Raw genomic sequence first — 13390 nt, forward strand, 5'->3', positions numbered from 1 at the left:
TCTCCAATGTCAAGTCCTTTGAGCCTCTGTCTAGTAGTACACTGAAGAGATGGAAGATTAAGTACCAGCACAGGACACAAGAGAACAGGCTCCCAACTTGAGTCCTTCCCACTGACCACAGTGTGCCTGGCAGACGCTTGGAGATTAAATCTGGTCTTTGTCCATGGGTGGGCCCTGAGAGGAGGATTTTGCTTAAATGACCAAAGAATAGACAACATTTTTTCTTGATAATAAGTAATACTTACCATATAAATTTCTTTATAAATCTCTGAATAAAATAAAAAAATATAACCCGTACAGAAATCAACTCTTACTGACAAGCCCCACAGCCTTCTCTAGAAAGCTCAACAGAAAATGTCACAGCTGACTGTGAATTGGTCTTCTCTGAAAGCCAGCCAGCCCTTCACTGATAGCTTTGGATGAGGAAGGCCAGATACAATTCTTTGAAGATGTTTAGCTGAATTCAGAACCAAAAATCCTACCTCCAGTTGGCTCCTCTGTGAGAATGGATGGCCGGCCTTATTTCACAGGAGGGGCAGATGAGGTTTCAGATGAGCTCTGTTCCCCAGGGATGGAAAAGCTGGATTGTGACATTGATTCAGAGCTGACATTTTGCAGATAAAGATAGGGTCATAGAGGGAAACAAATATTTCAGCAAATTGGATTTTTGTTCTCTACAGTGGGAGTAATTTAACAAGCAGATAGTCTCTCACTCCAACTTCTCTTCCCTCTTCTCGATCTGTAATATCGCTGTAAAAATTCTCTCTATAAAAATTTCAGTCTTTTTTCTTTGCAGTCTATTTATTATCATCTTTACGAATTCTTTGACTTCACCACCTTCTTGGCACCACAACGCTAGCCATTGAGATATTAGTATAGATTCGGTTTTGCAATTTCATCCTCTTATCTCTATTTCCTCTGCCATTTCTTGGCTTTAGTTCTTATTGTATTTTATGCTTGAAAACATTTGAAGCTTACAAAGTATATCAGTTCCTTATTTTCTCAACTTTTTATTATCTAAGTGCCCTCAACTATCACTTTTTTAAAAAAAGAAGTGAAATACATAACAGAACAATACACTGTAATAAACTGACCACTTGTAAAATTAAGTTCAACCTGAAATCCTTCCCCACTTAACAGAGACCATCTTTTATAATTCACCATGCTTTAGTTTGGGCAGGGTCAGTTTATCAATGATTTTTGGATGTTTTAGACCACATGAGAGAAATACAGTGTAAGGTAAAATTGTTAATCTTGCAGAAGTTGTAGAATTTCCTGATGGTTAGGGAAATCAATGGCGGAGAACCTGAATCATAGGAAAAGTAGTTAATTAATTAGCACCTGACAGAATTTGTTAATTTGGTAAGGATGATGATAAGACATATATGTTGAAAAGATAACTTTGCATATCAGAGTATTGTCAGAGGCTACTGGGAAAATTCGTAATGTTCTCAAATACTACAAAAAATGACCATTTTTTGATAAAAGATGTCATACATGATGGTATCATATACTTCTGTCAGAAAATTTGTAATGAAGAAAATGAACACTTGAGTCATTTTAATTCTAACAATTTTTTCATGCCTATTATTAGGTTAAAAAAATTTTAAGTAGTAAAGTGGTAAGTAATGTACTTGCTTCATTTTTAATTTCTTTTAGGAAAACAACTTTTTCACATTTTTAAAAAATATTTGTATTTATTTTATGCTGAATTTATTCCTGGGCACAAAGCCTTTTTTTTAAATTAAATAACACCAATTCTTTTCAAACTCTTTCAAAAAGTTGAAGAGGAGAGACTATTTCTAAAGTCCTCCTGTGGGGTTAGCAGTATGCTGATATCAGAGCCAAAGACACTAAGAGAAAATAAAATGACAGGTGTTTGAAACTACAGAAATAGAAAACTATAATAGAATACAATAGAAGAGAAAAGTACAATTTCTATTGTAGAAAAGTACAATATCTTTGATGAATATTGATACAAAAATCCTCAATAAAATAGTAACAAACCAAATTCAGCAGCATATTAAAAGGATTATACATCATTTTTAGGTGGGATTTATTCCTGGAATGCAAGGATGTTTCAATATATGAAAATAAATCAATGTAATAAACTACATTAACAAAATGAAGGAAAAAATAAAAAGATCATCTTAATGGATGCAGAAAAAGCATTTGACAAAACTGAACATGCTTTCATGTTAAAAACCCTCAGATATAAGGAAGCTACTTCAACATAATAAAAGCCGTATATAGAAATTCACACAGAACACCATATTCATGGGTGAAAGACTGAAAACTTTTCCTCGAAGATCAGGAACACGGCAAGAAGGCCCACATTCACCACTTCTATTCAACATGGTATTAGAAGTTCTAGACAAAGCAATTAGGCAAGAAAAAGAAAGAAATAGCATCCAAATTGGAAAGGAAGAAGTAATATTATATTTGTTTACAAATATTATCTTATATGTTGAAACCCCTAAAAATTCCAGAAAAAAATTTTTAGAACTAATAAATTCTGCAGAGTAGTGGGACACAAAATCAACATGCAAAAATTAGTTGTTCTTCTATACATTAATAATAAGTAATCTGAAAAAGAAATCTAGAGACATTACATTTTTATTTACAATATCATCAAAAAGAATAAAATACTTAAGACTCAACTTATTCAAAGAGGTAAAAGTTCCAATGATGTTTTTTGCAAAAATATAAAAATATGTCCTAAAATGCATATGGACCCTCAAGGGACCCTGAATAGCCAAAACAATCTAGAAGAAGAAGAACAAAGTTAGAGAACTCATACTTCCTGATTTCAAAACTTACTACAAAGTAATCAAAACAGTGTGGTACTGGCATAAATACACACAATATACTAATGAAATAGTATAGAGAGCCCAGAAATAAACCTTTGCTTATACAGTCAAATGATTTTTGACAAGGGTGCAAAGACCATTCATTGGAGAAAGGATAAGTTTTTCAACAAATGGTGCTGGGAAAACTGGATACCCACATGCAAAAGAATGAGGTTGGATGCTTACCTTACACCATATACAAAAATTAAGTCAAAATAGATCAAAGATGTAAATGTTAGAGTTGAAGCTATAAAATCCTTAGAAGAAAACACAGGGTAAAAGCTGTGTGTCATTGAGTCCAAATGCCATTGCCAACAATGATTTCTTTAATATGACACTAAAGACATAAGCAACAAAAAAATAACAAATTGGACTTCATCAAAATGCAAAAGTTTTCTGTATCACAAGATACTATCAACAAAGTAAAAAGGCCACCCACAGAATGGTTGAGAATATTTGCAAATCACATATCGGATAAGGGCTTAATATCTAGAATATATAAAGAACTCTCACAACTCAACAATTAAAAAAACACCCAATTTAAACATGCACAAAGGACTCGAATAGACATTTCTCCAAACAAGATAAAAAATGGCCAGTACACACATGAAAAGATGCTCAACATCACTAAGAATCAGGAAAATGCAAAATAAAACCACAATGAGATACATCTTCATACCCATTAGGATAGTTACTATCACAAAATCAGAAAATAACATGTTGGCAAGAATGTTGAGAAATTGGAACCCTTGTGCTCTGATGGTGAGAATATAAAACTGTGGAAAACAGTATGGTAGTTCCTTCAAAAATTAAAAATAGAATTACCATATCATCTAGCATTTCCACTTATGGGTTCTGAAATAATAGAAAATATATTTATTGGTCTCTGCCTCTAGTTCCTGGCACAGAGCTCCTAAAACCCTTGTAATTTCCTAAATGATAAGAGCACTAGGAGCATCTCTTGTTCTAATATTTGTCTTTGACTCCATCCCTGACACAGAGCTCCTAAAACCCTTGTAATTTCCTAAGTGATAAGAACACTAGGAGAATCTTTTGTTCTATTGAGGCAACTCTGGGTGGGCTCCTGGATGGCTCCTGGATGGGGGCTGGTCACCAGACAGACCAAGCCCTGATTAGAAGCTTGGAATATTTAGCCCTACTCCTTATCCTCCAGACAGGGGAGAGGGGCTGGAAACTGAGTTAATAATTGATCATGCCTACATGAGGGAGCCTCAGTAAAAATCCCAATAGAAGGAGGTTCAGAGAGCTTCCAGGTTGCCAATGACAAGGAGTGACTGGAGAGTGGTGCACCTGGAGATGGCATAAAAGCTCTGTGCTCTTTCTCACATACCTTTCCCTATGCGCCACTTCCATCAGGCTGTTCTTGAGTTATATCCTTGTATAATAAACTGGTGATCTAGTAAATGTTTCTCTGAGTTTTGTGAGCCACTCTAGCAAATTAATCAAACCCAAGGAGGAGGTTGTGGGAAGCTCTGGTTTACAGCCAGTCAGTCAGAAGTACAGGAAACAACCTGGGCTTCTAACTAGCATATGAAGTTGAAGTGAGGTTGGGTGGGTGTGCAGTCTTATAGGACTGAGCCCTCAACCTGTGGAATCGGATGTATCTCTGGGTTGACAGCATCAAATTGAGTTGAATTATCTGACGACCAGCTGACATTCCAAGAATTGCTTGTTGGAGGTCTGGGGAACCCTCCCACATGGGAGAAAATGAATCTCAGAACACCATTTATGGGTATACACCCTAAAGAACTGAATGCAGAGGTAAAAAGACATATACATACACCCCTGTCATTAACAGTGTTATTCAAAATAGCCAGAAGCTGGAAGCAAGCCAAGTGTCCATCAACGGATGAATTGACAAAAAAAATGTGCTGGATACACACAGTGGAATACCATTCACCCTTAAAAAGGAAGGAATTCTGACACATGCTATGGCATGGATCAACCTTAAAGACTTTATGCTAAGTGAAATAAAGCCAGCCACAAAAGTAAAATAGTGTATGATTCTACTCATATAAGGTACTTAGAGTAGTCAAATTCATAGGAATAGAAAGGAAAATGGTGGTTCCCAGGGGCAAGAGGGAGAGACAACAGGGAGTTGTTGCTTAATGTGCACAGAGTTTCACTGCAAGGTAAAAATAGTTCTGTGGATGGTTGGAGGTTATAGCTACACAATAATGTGAATGTACTGAATGTCACTGAACTGTACACTTAAAAATGGTTAAAATGGTCAATTTTATGTTATGCATATTTTATGACCATTTAAAAAAATTAATTATTTCCAACAAATAAACAAACACTAGCTACATGCAATAGCATAGATAACTATCACAATCATAATGCGGCATAAAAGAAATTATATTCAAAAGGCAATATATTTTATAATTCAATTTATATAAAATCCAAAAAAGACAAGGTCTGGCTTCCAGTAATGGTGGAGTAGCTTGTTGAACTAACACTCTCACAGATAACAATGATAAAATCTGCATAAAATATTATATATATTTATAGAGAATCATTTATCTATATGTAATATACATATAATAAATGTGTATGTGTGTGTATGTATAAATCTCTTCCAAAGCAAGCAGAACTGAGACAGCGTCTTCCCTTAAGTGATGGGAATTGCACCAGGAGATATTTGCAAGCTTGAGTCTTTTGCCTCAAAGCATTCCAAAATCTGTACATGGCCCAGACAGGGGAAAAACTACAGTCTTACTTGTAATGCTGCAGGACATATTTTGGGGCTGGCAGAGTAGCTGGAAAGTTAGGGGAGAAATTCTGGAAGGGAGGGACACACAAAGAGGAAAATCTCAAAATATGTATGAATGTCTCCCCCCAACACACACCAAATTGGCAGATCTTTGAACAACACACATGCACGGTAGGCCCCAGAGGGCCTTGTGTAAACAACAGTTGGAAGATGAAAGACCTGAATGAGGATTTCAGCTATGCTCACTGTAAAGGAGACAGGATTGGAGTTTCAGTCCAGCCAAGTTAACTCTCTGCTAGAAAAACAACAACACTCTTCAAAGGAATACAATAGAATCCAGAGTCTCTATAACTATCATTCATGGTTTCCAGTACACAATTTTGAAAAATCATGAGATTTGAAGAAATAGGAAAATGTAATCCATATATGAGCAAAAGCAGGCAGTAGAAGCTATCCTCAAGGTGTTGCAATTAGCAAACAAGGATAAGAGAGTAACTATTATAAAGATGATCATGGTGGTAAAGAAAAATATTCTCATAATGAATGAACAGATGTTGAAACTCAGCAGAGAAATGGAAATTACAAAAAAGTACCAAATAAGAAGATGAAATAAAAAAATACTTTTGAGTTTACCGGTAGATGAGAAACAGTAGAAGAAACATGAAGATAGAGCAATAGAAATTATCTAGCCTGAAGAAAAGAATGTAAAAATTTTGAAGAAAAATGAAGAGAGCCTTACAACCTGTGAGATGATTGAGTCTCCAGCAGAGGGGAGAGACAGAAAAATTAAATGAGGCAGAAAGGTAAATCAATAAGTAATAGCATAACTTTCAAAATTTGGTGGAAAATCTAAAATTTTAGATCCAAGAAAGTCAGGAAACCCACAAAATAAAACACAAATTAAAACCATACCTAGGCACGTGATAGTCAAGCTGCTAAAATCCAAAGATAAAGGAAAATCTTGAAAGCAGTCAAGGAACTACATATATACATGGGAAGACATTACATACAGGGAGAAATAATGTGAATGATGGATGATACATTATCAAACACAAAAGAGACAAATCAATAACAAAATGACATCCTTCAAGTGCAAAATGAAAACCCAAAAGTCAACACAGGATTCTATATTTAGCAGAACTCACTTTCATAAAGGAAGCAGAAGCCACAATAAGAGACCGCACACATATTAGATAGCTAGAATAAAAAATCAAATTGCAAATACCAAGTGCTGGTGCGGACTAGGAGCAACTAGAACTAGGAATGCAACATGATAGTTGCATTTGGAAAACAGTTTAGCAGGTTCTTATAAAGTTAAACATACATTTATTATATGACTCAGATATCCCCCTCCTAGGTATTTACTGAAACAAATTAAAAACTAATGTTTAAACAAAAACCTTTGTGTGAATCTTTATAGCCATTTTATTCATAATTGCCAAAAGCTGGAAATAAACTAAGTGTCCTTCATCAGGTGAGTCGAGAAAGAAGCTGTGGTGCATCGGGACATTAGAATAGTACTTGGCAATAAAAAGGATAAACTCTTGATTCACACAACAACATGGATGAATCTTGGAGGCATTTCTCTAAGTGAAGGAAGCCAGATGCAAAAGGCTATATGGTATATGATTCCATTTACATGACTTTCTAGAAAAGGCAGAATTACAGAGATGGAAAGTGATCAGTGGTTGCCAAGGGATGGAGTGGGGGAAGCGGTTGACTACAAAGAGACAGTATGAGAGAATTTTGGGGGTGAAAAAAACAGCTCTGTATGGTACTGTAGAGATGGATACACGACCATAAAGTTGTCAAAACCCGTAGAACTGTACACCGCAAAGAGTGAATTTTACTCTGCAAATTTTAAAAATCAATCAGGATGCTGGGGAACTCAGATGGAATGCAGCAACAAATGAATCTCACTGTATTACAAGCACCTGACATAACCACACAGAAGGGGTGGGGGTGAAAGGTCCTGACCTAAGTAACTTTGGAAGACAGTGCTTTGACGGGATACTGTAAATCTAAAGTACTGGACAAAAACACTGTACACTAGGTGATAAATGTGTTTCTCATAAGGGTATGGATTAGCAATTCTGAAACTAGTTGACACATTAGTAAATATATTGTAGATAACTGGAGTTAAGTTTCTCACTGTTGGTAAAAGAAGTTACATATAAACAAAAGGAGAATGCTAGAATAAAATCTGTGGTGCTGGATTGGAGTTGGAAGTATCAGTATAAATCCATGTCTCTTTTAATATCTCTATCCAGATAGATAGTTAGATTGATAGATAGATGGATAGATCAACAGATAGATGTGTATACCTGAGTTTATATTCATACATACATTTCCAAGCTCTGCTGAGTGGGTCTAGAAGCAGTTACACTCTAGTATCAATGAGCACACCTAGCTCCCAGATCTGCATTTATATCATTCTCCAATAAAAAGAAGCAGGTTTTCTTGGAGAAGTGGCTAATTCTAGGGCTGGAGATGGAAAATACAAGATGAACCTGGAACACCTTGTAATGCCAGAAAGTAGGAAAGTGCTTTAAAAAAAACACAGAAAATGATGAGATGTGTCAAAAGGAATCAATCTGAAAGACTTCCCAATGGCTCAAGCTGGAAAATTGTGAGCAACAAAATAAATAATGGTAGCATTGGATTATTACCCAGAGAACAAAATAAATATCCATGAGTCTATACTGATATGAAATAGATTAAATAAGAAAGGAAGAAAGAAAGAGAAAAAAAAAAAGAATGAGAGAAAGAGAGAAAGAGAGGAAGAAGGAAGGGAGAAGTAGGGGGGGAATCTTCCTCACAGAATTCCAAATAAAAACGTGGCTGGATAGCATGAAATAGAAAATTGCCACTAGAACACCACAGTAATAATTACTGTGAGCAAGACTGACTGAAGAATGCAAAAACTGTGGGTGAAACTTAAAGAAGAAACAGTACATTTGCAGAGCCTCAAAGCATCTCCCTCCAAATACTTAAATTTTTTCTCTTAATTTCTTTAAAAGACCTATGACTATTTAAAGCAAAAATTATAACATTGTATTGTGGGATTTACAACATGGGTAGATGTAAAATTTATGACAACAATAACATAATGGACAGACATAGGTAAATGGAACTGTTCTGTAGCAAGGCTTCCATATTTTACATTGATTAAACTGGTGCACTATTAAGTCTAGGTAGGCAGTGATATGTTAAAGATGCATATTGTAATCTGGACCAACCACTAAAAAATGCAAAGGTGTGTCACTTAAATGCTAATAAAGGAATTAAGAAGCAAAAAAAAGGGTTTGTACAAGAATGTTCACAGGAGATGACCTGCAAGACGAGCGCACTGTAGGGCAACCACAGAGCAGAACGCCCTCAGCCATGCCAAGGAGCAAACGCTGACACACACATGCTGGGTGAGTCTCATCAACCTCGTGTTGAGGGAGGCAAGCTGGACAGAAAACAAAACACTTGGGATGATTTCAGCCAAGATGAACCTATGATGAAAAAACCAGAGCAGTGGTTGCCTCGGGGGAAAGAAAAAATTGCCTGGGAAGGAACAGGAAGGAGTTTTCTGGGGGTGATGGAACTATTCTATTCTTAAAGGGGTGAAGGTTATATGGGCATGTTTATTTGCCAAAACTGTACAGTTGAGAGTTGTGTCTTTCAGTGTGCGTACATCTTACACCCCCCACACACAAAGGACTAAAAGAATAATAAAGTGAGGTGGGAATGGGATGGAATGTGGATGAAACAAAATTGGCTGACAGTTAGTAGTTGTTGAAGCTGGGTGACGGGCCTACTATGCTATTTTGTTTATTTTGTATATTGTTTAAATTGTTCTGTAATAAAAAACTCGTATAAGAAGACAAACTCGATATACAGTGTTTGCTGGTAAGATATCGCTTACCTTTTGGGAGGAAGGAGGGAGAAATGGATTGTTGGCGCTGGAATGAAGCTGGTGCTAGTTCTTGGTCACACAAGTGTGCTCGCTTTGTAATAATTCTTTGAGGTTTACATGGATGATTTCTGCATATATTTCTGTACTCATGTTATACATCAATAAACATTTTAAATCCTTCATATTTGCACAAAGATCCTAACTCAATATCTCAGAATAACAGCAATGTTTTGTTTTAAAGTGGAACACGTTCACTCATGACATCATCAGATGGATTTATTAATGCCCTCATCCTTGCGTGTCCCCCTGGGTCTTTCCATTTTTGCCTCAATTTGGCAAGTGGCATGGCTTTGAGTTTTTATGATGGGTATGGGCCCTTCAGGTGGGCGAGGTCCAAGGGAAAGATCTCTGCAGCGACCTTGACCACGGGAACCAGAGGGAGGATCATGGCAACCTGGAGGGATGGAGGGGATGATAGGACAGGTGGCCTTGTAAAGGCAAATTCCAGAATCCCAGGCACCCAATATTTCCATTTTAGATATAGAATTTACCCTTCAAATACTGGCCAGGAAGTTTCCAGGAGGGCTGCAAGCATCCTCAGCAATAGCCAGGCTGGTGAGCCCCACCCCTACCTGAGTGCTGGCCTCAAGGGATGTAGCCCAACCACACTGCGCATACTCTGGGGGGTGGGCAGGGCATAGAGAGTGGTCATGGTATAGAGAAGAGGCGGAATAGAGAGTGGGGTGGAGAAGCAGAGGGATGGGGACCAGGGGCGGGGGGACAAGGTAGGAGTTGGGGCCCCTAGCTGTGTATGCTGGGAGCTTTTGTCTCTTAAACGCTCCCAGCTGGGAGCTTGCAGGACCGCAGGACTACAAATCCCAGGAGGCTGTGAGCATGGGGCGGTGCCTAACCCTGGGGGGAGGAACAGGGCTGTGTGCGCTTGGCCGAGGGACACACCGCCCTTGACTCAGGACTCTGGTCCTGCACCCGCTGCACGTGGACTGAATCCCAGAGGGATGCGACGGGACTAGCGGGACCAGGGAGTTAGGAGGATGTGGCGGCTGCATGGGCAGCCAAGGGCCTGCAGCGTGCAACTGGTTTTGTCCAAAATAGAAGTCGGACTCGTGCCTCTTCCACACCGCCTTCCTCCGTTGTTTGATTCCTCCTCCCACCTGCGTGCCTGTGGGTCTTTCCACAGCCCCCTACCAAGTCCAGGGCCAGGTGCTTCTCTAAAATGCTTATGGGAACTGGTTTGACATCCCAGAAACTTTCCACTTTGCCTGCTGCCCTCTGCCTTCTCCAGCCAAAGTGCCATCCTTTCATCAGCTTTTGAGAGAGATTCCCCCTTGTGGCTGGTCTTGCAAGTACAACTTAAGAGCTTTGCTGGGTGGTAACACTGGCTCTTTCTTGCCTTTTTCACAGGTGTGGAAGTTAAGGCATCTGTGAGGTTAATCACTGGTTTCCCCAGGATCCGCTAAGAGCAGAGGAGAACAACCCAATTCCCAGGCAAGTATCTAGTAGGCCATTTTCACCAACGCATTCCAGGGCAGTGGCCTCCAAAGCAGCAACCTTAAGACGAGAATAGCTTAATCATTTTGCCCTTTAGATTGATCACCTAATCTCAGCTCAGGCCTGAGTGGCCAGTCTCTCAGGGACACGAATGGCGACTCTGATCACTCAGGAAGAGACTAGTCATCCAGCTTTGGGAGAGGGATGTTCAAGGTAGACAGCACTTGGGCAGCATTTGAAACCCGTCACCTTTAACATCTCTGCTTTGGATTCTGGCAAGGTTCCCACATAAACATGCCTAGGGATAGTCAGAGGTACCATATTCTTTAAAAATTGATTAGAGTTGTGAAAGGAACAGAGCATAAAATATCTTGCTTATTTGCAAAAGATAAAATGCAAGCAAGACCTTCCTGTTAATTTTTTTCTGCTCATTCTCTTAGCTGTACTGTATGTTTGAATGCAGAAACAAAAAACTTGAATTGCCAAATTCTCTTTTCCTGAGATTGGTAAATTAACTTAAATGTCTTATTGAAACCTGTGGAGGAATGGTTAGCAGCTTTCATGATTTATGTCGTCCCTAAAAATCTGGGCGTTGATCTACATGAAAAAAACTCCCTGTTTATATTACACATCCCAATAGGTTACATTTCCGATTCCTGAATGTGGGATATTATCAAAACAACTGAAAAACCTGGTCATGGAAACTGGACCCTGTCACTTTGTCAAGAATTTGCCTCTTTATGAATTAATGACACATGAATTCTTTAACAGTTTTGTAAAGAAAGAATGAGAGTGTGTAGTGTCTCTGAATGTGGTAAGATAGGGAAGTCTTGTTAGACCACATCCTAGGGTTCTTCTCTCGTGTTCAATAGGCCCAGGTGATAGTCCGTGTAGTCAGGTGCAGCGCCGCTCCCCCAGCCCCCAGTGTTCCATCCTACTCTGGCCTGTGCCCTCTTCAGGGGGTTCTGATGACACTGGTCCACAAGTGTTGGAAGGAGACATTGTAACATGAGAATATTCATCATCTTAAAACAAGGATTAATGGAGAGGAAAGTCTCAGGGTGTGTGTGCTCTGATGCACTGCTGTTGGGGTATGGCCGCAGTGACCACTGTGCTCCCAGCAGTCCCCACAATAGCAGTCTCAGGCGTTTGATCTCCTGGCGCAACCACAGCAGCTGTTGACAGAGCTGGGAACTCATCGTGGTTCAGTGTCTTCCATCAGATTTTGTCGCTCTGACCCTCCTCTGCTTGCCCCATTCCCACGCCTATCCGCTGTGTTGATTGCTTTGTAGTTGTTTCCTAGGAGCCACTGTGTGTAACTCTATTTCACAGTGTCTTTAGGGACCCACTCTCACTACACAAGTCACTGTACAACAGCCCCTTATCCTGGTGTAGCCCATGTTTATCCTCTCCAGTGGAGCTGTGAAGAACCCTGCTTAGTCGGAGCTCCTCTCATTCTCATGCTGCTGGGGCTGCTTACGAAGCTGGGCATCTCATCTTTGGTCATCAACATTATTCTTTTCATCGATTTTCTGAAGTCAGAGACGACTTTGTTAATAATGTGACACTGATTCTAACAGACACTTTTATGTATCTTCCCCAACAGCTCTGTGAAGTAGGCCTGTGATCCCCATTTTACAGGGGGGGGACACTGAGGCTCAGAGAGGTTGAGTAGCTTCCTTCACTTCACACAGTTTCTTGGTACATTTTGAGTCTCCACCTGGAACTCCGCCTCTCAGGTGTGTGCACTTAGCTGGTGTTCCACTTTGTGCCTCTCTGCCAGCCTCTCCAAAGGCACACGCCCCATCCTGAGTCCATTTTCTGCTTGATGGCAGTCACCCTGCACAAACCGGCCCCATGCAGGGAGTGGATTAGTCGGGCATGGTCCTCCAGCTTACCCTGGGGAGGTTCTAGGTTTCTTGGGAGAGCTGGAGCAGTGGAAGATACTGACCATCACTCACCTGGAAGGTTTGTTATGTAGAAATACTCCACTGACTTTTTGCAGGTGTCATGTCTTCTTTGTCTTCATTGCTTCTCTGGGCTTTCTCTTACAGTCCGTGCTGTGCAGTAACATACAGTACAGAGACTGGGGAACATAATGTTGTTGCCCTGCACCAAACGGTCACATTACTCATTTTTCTAATTATGAAAGAGTTACATACTGTAAAAAAAGTGAAATTACCCAGATCTGTGTAGAGCAAAGTGAAACCTCCCCCATCCATCCCTTTCCCTGCAAACTCACTCCCCTACTCAGAAGGAACTATTGTTAAGAGTTTGCAGCTTATTCTTCTGGGCATTTCCTATGAATTTATAAATACACATAAAGTTTTTTTAACATAAATGACATAACTACATCATTTTGCAATTTGTTGTTTCCCAAACCATATATCATAG

At 39.3% G+C, this 13390-nt stretch overlaps 1 protein-coding gene across 2 annotated transcripts in view; it reads right to left on the minus strand.

The window, feature by feature from the left end:
- The window catches only part of LOC131419428 (ral guanine nucleotide dissociation stimulator-like), a 34587-nt gene that overhangs the window by 6605 nt on the left and 14592 nt on the right, over window positions 1-13390 (minus strand). Inside the window, exon 8 of one of the 2 annotated variants that reach the window (XR_009223219.1) lies at window positions 8615-9083. The exons of the other annotated variant lie outside the window; for it this stretch is intronic. The gene's annotated coding sequence lies outside the window, so the exon portion shown is untranslated. Of the gene's footprint in view, window positions 1-8614; window positions 9084-13390 lie in introns of those variants that run through there. 2 annotated transcript variants of the gene reach the window in all.

Source organism: Diceros bicornis, chromosome 21 (genome assembly GCF_020826845.1).
Source record: "Diceros bicornis minor isolate mBicDic1 chromosome 21, mDicBic1.mat.cur, whole genome shotgun sequence".
NCBI classification, from domain to species: domain Eukaryota; kingdom Metazoa; phylum Chordata; class Mammalia; order Perissodactyla; family Rhinocerotidae; genus Diceros; species Diceros bicornis.